Source organism: Lycium barbarum, chromosome 6 (genome assembly GCF_019175385.1).
Source record: "Lycium barbarum isolate Lr01 chromosome 6, ASM1917538v2, whole genome shotgun sequence".
Taxonomy (NCBI): Eukaryota; Viridiplantae; Streptophyta; class Magnoliopsida; order Solanales; family Solanaceae; genus Lycium; species Lycium barbarum.
Genome location: NC_083342.1, coordinates 118,511,844 through 118,518,477, shown reverse-complemented (window position 1 = coordinate 118,518,477; position 6,634 = coordinate 118,511,844).

Sequence of the window (6,634 nt, the reverse complement as noted above, 5' to 3'; positions counted from 1 at the left end):
GTGGATATAATGTAATCCTTCTGCCAAATAGGAGGTCTGACAGTTCTTCCTGATCTCTTCTTGTTATGTTGACTAGATAAAGTGGCATCAACAGGTGCATTTGAAGTGTCTCCAACTGGTTCAAGTGGAACATCAGTAAGAGGTGGTACAAGTGGAACATCAGTAGGAGGAGATGGTTGTACATCAGGACTTCCTAATGTGTTAGGTTGAGCATATCAAGGTGATCTGATTCATCACCATGATGTGATAAAGAAAACATGGAATTATCAACTTCTGTGTGATCCTGCAAAAACTCAGATTGAAATGGGAAAACATTCTTAGTAAAGACAACATCTTTACTAATGAAAAATACATGATGTGCAAGGTCATAAAGTTTGTAACCCTTCTGTGTGGAGCCATATCCCAACAAAACTGACTTTGTTGCTCTAGGACTGAACTTATCAGATTTGGCTAAGTTTGTGGCATAGCACAAACAACCAATCACTCTCATATATGACAAATCAGGTTGCCTGTTAAACAATACCTCAAAAGGCGATTTGTTTTGCAAAGGTGTGGAAGGAACTCTATTGATAATATGAACTGCACTTAGAATGCACTCTCCCCAAAACCTGATAGGTAGATGTCCTTGAAATCTGATGGCTCTAGCAGTCTCTAATATGTGCATATGCTTCCTTTCCACTACACCATTTTGTCGAGGTGTATGTGGACAGGAACTCTGGTGAATAATACCATGGGATTTAAATAATTCTACACATTGAGAATTAAAAAATTCTCCTCCATTATCAGACCTGAACATTTTGATATGTATGTAAAACTGAGTTTTAACTAAGACAATGAAATCTCTTAGCAAGGTTGAAACATCAGATTTTAGATGCATCAAAAATACCCATGTCCATCTAGAATGATCATCAACTAGGGTAAGGAAAAATCTCATTTTATTATGAGTAACAGCCTTGTAAGGTCCCCATACATCCAAGTGAATCAAATCAAAACAATGTGTACTCCTATTATGACTACTAGGGAAAGGCAATCTCACTTGTCTGGCTTTAGGACATATATCACAATTATTTAGAAACAAACTACTCTTCTTATGAAACATATTCATTTTTCTAAGTACAGCCATAGGAACATGCCCAAGTCTTCTATGCCACACTGCACCATCATCACCTTTTGCAGCTGACAAACTCTTTATTTTTGTAGGATCTTCATGTCTTACTGTCCTCAGAACATACAAGCCATTGACTTCTTCACTCTCCCAGTGAAGAGATCCTGGAAAATGAAGAAATCGAGTAAAAATAGAGCCCTGCATTTCAACTCTCTTGTCAGTTTGGACACAGACAAGAGGTTGAACTTAAAATCTGGCACACACAATACATTTTTAACTATGTCACCTCCTGTTAACTGACAGTTTCCTGACTGAGTTATAACTGTTGAATCTCCAGTAGGTGATTGAACATTTCCTGGATTATTCACTATCAATCCATAATTCAACAAGTTTTTATTACTGACCATATGATTAGTTGCACCACTATCTACTATCCATTTTGAACAAATTCTTGCTGCATTAGCAAGACATGTATTAGCTGCAAATATACCTGCTATGTTTGCACTTGACTCACTAATTGTAGGCTTGTTCAGCAAATGGAGAATTTGATTGTATTGATCTGGTGTGAAATAGGGAGTGACTTATGGTGTAGATCCTGATCCTTGAGCCTGTACATTTGGTCCTGAAACTGCAGCAACTGCATTTGCTCTCTTCTTCGATTTGAAATCTGCAGGGTATCCCAGCAATTTATAACACATTTCCTTAGTATGACCTCTCATGTTTCAATGAGTACAAGGCTTTAGTTTGTAGCATTGATCTCTAGTGTGACCTCTCATGTCACAGTAGTCATAATATAGATCTCCTTTCCTTGACCTTTGAAAAGGGCCATGACCAGGTCCACCAGATCTACCTGATCCTGCATGACCATGTATTGGTCCATGACCACCTTGTTTGCTAGTAAACAATGCAGTAGGATCCATGCTTTCACCAGTTTTGTAATGCTCACCACTCAGAACTCTTTGACTCTCATCTTGTATGATCATTGATTTACACCAGGTGAAGGACTCATCAGAAGAATCTGACTTCTAGCATGTGCATAATTGTCATTCAAGCCCATGAGAAATTGGAGCAGTTTTTGCCTATGCATGCTCTCAATGTAATCCTTCCCTTTTTAATACTTCCATCAATAAATCATATTTTATTCTTTGTTAACAAGTTCAATTTCATTGCACGATTCCACAACATGTAATTCTCCATACCTGTGAGTTGTATATCAATTTTAACCGTTCCTGCTGGATCAGAATGACCTAAATATAGCGGGTGATCATGATCTATTTTAACTGCCATTTGATGATGAAACAATAAACAAATGAATCTCTCAGTTTTTCTTCACAGTGATTTGCGGAAAATAGAAGATAAAAATCCTAGATTCAATCTTCAATGCTCTGATACCATATTAAACTTCCTAATCCATCACACGATCATGGCAGATTTAGAGTAATCTGCTATGTTAATGAGTGATCTGCTATGTTGATGCAGAAGTGAGAAAGCAGTTAACAGATTGAATGAAGAGAGTAGAAGTTTGAGAGAAAGAATTGAAATGAATTCATTATGAAATTGATCAATTACAAAGACTACAAACTATGTATGTATTTATACACGTGAACTCCTATACAATCAACTAGTCTAAAATATCTTCTACCAACTTAACTAATCTTGCTACTACTCTAACTGATTATGACAGCTCATGGACAGCTCACACCTTCCACATGCACACGTGAATCAGTTGGAGTAGTTTTAGTGAGAGTTGATCCTGTGTAACCAGCTCCATATGCTGAATTTATGCACTGCATTGCATTGCTTTGCTTCACTGCATTGCTGTGCACTGTTGTTGCGACTGTAACCTTACATTGCTCAATATTAAGCAGGTCAATCATTCTTTTTATAGGGAATTTTAGGAGGGAATTCATTTTCATATAGAATTCAAGCAATTTTCAGGTAGAAATTTTTATCTCCAAAAAATTTTCATGTCGAAATTTTGGAGGAAAGGATTATAAGGGCAATAAAAAATTCAGTTTTGATGGTGTCTTTTCATATGCTCTATGCTATTAGCCTATTACATTAACGAGAACTTTTGAATTCTAAATGATCTGGTTACTTTATTGCTAGTACTACTAACTTGAGTTGATTAATTTGAGGCCACATTAATAGAGTGTATTAAAAACAGTAAAAAAGGTAAATTAGTAAAAATATCTTTTTTATTTATGATTTCTTAATAAGAGTGTAAAATGAAAGGTGACCAAGTAAATTGGAACGGGGGAGTAACAATTAATATCGTTATGATCGAGCTATTAGATGTACAAAATAGAAGTGAAATACAAATCCGAACGATATGGGAATAAAATAGGCCGACTCTTTAGCTAGTAAGTAATGATTAATTTCTTGAATGACACTTGTGGTGAGTAATGATTACTTTTTTGAATGATATTTGTGGTAAGTAATGATTACTTTCTTGAATGATATTTGTGGTCTGTGAATATATGCCTTTATTGTAAAACCATTTAGGAAATGGAATTGCTATACCAATTTGATCTAAATTTGGTCATATTTATGTAAAAATTATAATAATTTTTATTGTACAATTTTAAATTAAGATAAACTTTGAGAAGAAAAGATAGAAATGACGTTAAGTAAGCATAAATTATTAAATTTGACCTAAATAATCATATGAATTTACCTCATTTGAGCCATTGTGATCAAAATAACGTGGCAAAAAGACCTTATTGATCTAAAATTATGTGTCAATTAACTAACTGTAGTTTCTGTAGGTTTAAGTATAGTAAAATAGAACTCGTACTTTCTCAATATAAGTATAGTAGCACAGATGGCCTTTTGACTCTCTGTAGGTTCAGGAAATTGAACACACACTTTCTTAACATAAGTTAAGACACGAAGTTTTGACTTTTTCAGTTCCAACAGTCATGGAACTTTCAATTGTTATAAGTGGAAAAAAGTTAGCAGCATCGATATTTTCGCCAAATGGATATCACTCAATTACAAGCAAGTAATACGTATTCCCATTTTAATTTGTACTATTATTAATGTTAAATTTCCGGTTTAATATAAACAACTAATTTTCATTATGTATGTTGCAATGTCATGAACTTTGGTACTTGTATGCAACTAAATTAGTTAAGACCTAGATCAATTATTACTACTGCTTGACGACACATTTAATAGTGTAAATTTTCTAGAAGTACATATATTATTTTTAAATTTTCAAACCTCACCTTTTAATGAAACTTAGTTGTAAATATCTTATTAATGACCTAATGGTATAAAAATTATTTACACTATCAGTGTATAAAACTTAAACTTTTTTTGAAAAAATTTCAAATTTTGTGACTTCTAAGATTGCCTTGAGTATAAAATTAAGGGCTCATTCGACTAACAATTTATATATAATATAAAACTAAGCATAAATAAGGTGATGTGACACCTCTCTATGACCTCCATTGCTATTTATCTTTTATCTTTTTTTTTTTTGGCATTTCCCCCCTACATTTCTCTACATAATTTACTATATAATTGGATTAACAAATGCTTCATACATTAAATAAGCCTTTGCAAGAGTCATAGCCACGTAAACTAATAAATTCCATGTAACCCTCTGTCTGATTCCACGTATGTAACAACAATATTTATTACTATCAACCTAAAACCGTTTTTTCCTTAATAATAATCACTGATAATTACAGTGAAATTCATTCATCTGCCTTGTGATAATCTATTTTTTGGAGTCCGGAGCCAAAATGGTTTATTTTTGCAGCCATTAGACAAAAATAGTATGTGTTTTTTTTAGACCAAAATGAGTATTTCGTTGCATAACCAACGAAATACCCACTCAACGTACTGTTCCGTGCCGATCAATTTCTTGCATTTCGCTACATGTGTAGCGAAATGCAAGAATTTTTTATTTTTGTATTTCCTTGCATTTCGTGAATCAATTCACGAAATAGGCATTTTTTTTTATTCTTCGTGTAATTAAAACTGTTTTTTTTTTTTTACATTTCGTGATAAAATCAATGAAATAGGTTGATTTTTTTTTTCCTTTGCATTTCGTGAATCAAGTCACGAAATGGGTGTTTTTTTTGTTTTTTATATTTTTATTTCGTGAATAAAAACGAAACGGATTTGTAATTTTTTATTTTTTTTTGCATTTCGTTGTGCAATCAACGAAATAGGTTTTTTTTTTTTTTTTTTTGCAATTTCTTTGCATTTCGTTGAATTGCACACGAAATGCAAGAACTTTTTTTTTTCCTTTGCATTTCGTGACTCAAGTCATGAAATGGGTGTTTTTTTTTTATTTCGTGAATAAAAACGAAACGGATTTGTAATTTTTTTTTTTTTGCATTTCGTTGTGCAATCAACGAAATAGGTTTTTTTTTTTTTTTTTTTTTTTGCAATTTTTTTGCATTTCGTTGAATTGCACACGAAATGCAAGATTTTTTTTTATTTTCCTATGCATTTCGTGAATCAAAAAAAGAAATAGGAAATTATAATTTTTTTTTTGCATTTCGTGTATTAAAAAACGAAATAGGATATAATTTTTTTTTATTTCGTTTATATAAAAACGAAATTGGAAAATATTTATATATATATATATTTTTTTTATTTTATTTCATTTCGTGTATTAATGAACAAAATAGATTTTTTTTTTTTTTTTTGTATTTGGTGAATTAATGAACGAAATTGATTTTTTTTTATTTCGTGTATTAATGAAGGAAACTGATTTTTTTTTTTTTTGCATGAACGAAATAGTTTTTTTTTTTGTATTTCGTGAATAAAAAAATGAAATAGGAAATTATAATTTATTTTTTTTGCATTTCGTGTATTAAAAAACGAAATAGGAAGAAATACGAATATATATATATATATATATTTTTTTTATTTCATTCATATACCAATGAAATAGGATGAATATATATATTTTTTTCGTATTTCATTTATATAAAAACAAAATAGGAAAATAATTTTTTTTTCATTTATATACCAACGAAATGTTTTGTTCCATTTTCCAGGTATATAACGAACCCCCCCCCCCCCCCCCCTTTTACCATTTTTATGCTCTCCATATTGTTATGGTTTTAATTTTATTTTTTTGTTCATTTTTGTTGGTTCAATCAGTTTCAGACGAGCATTGAATAGTTGTCAAAATAATATCTTTTACATTTCGTGACTTTATTTGCGAATTTTTTTACTTTTCTTCATTTATAAATATTGTCCTATCTTTACTTATGGTATATCCTTAGTCTTTCAACTTTCTTTTATCCATCTCATATCTTTCATCTATTGTTTTTCTCTTATCTCTTTCATATCCTTCAACTTTTATTTTTTCTCTCATATATTTCATAAAAGATGACGGAAACTCATGTTAAAGTGTATTTATTTTGGGGTGGTGAAGTTGTGTATGAAGCAGGTTCAGTTAGATACAACCGTGGTCCTGAAATAGGGCAAAGGTTTCCAATTTCCCTAAAATATGATTGTCTGCAACGCGTTTTAAGGAGTAAAATGTTCGTAAATGATCCT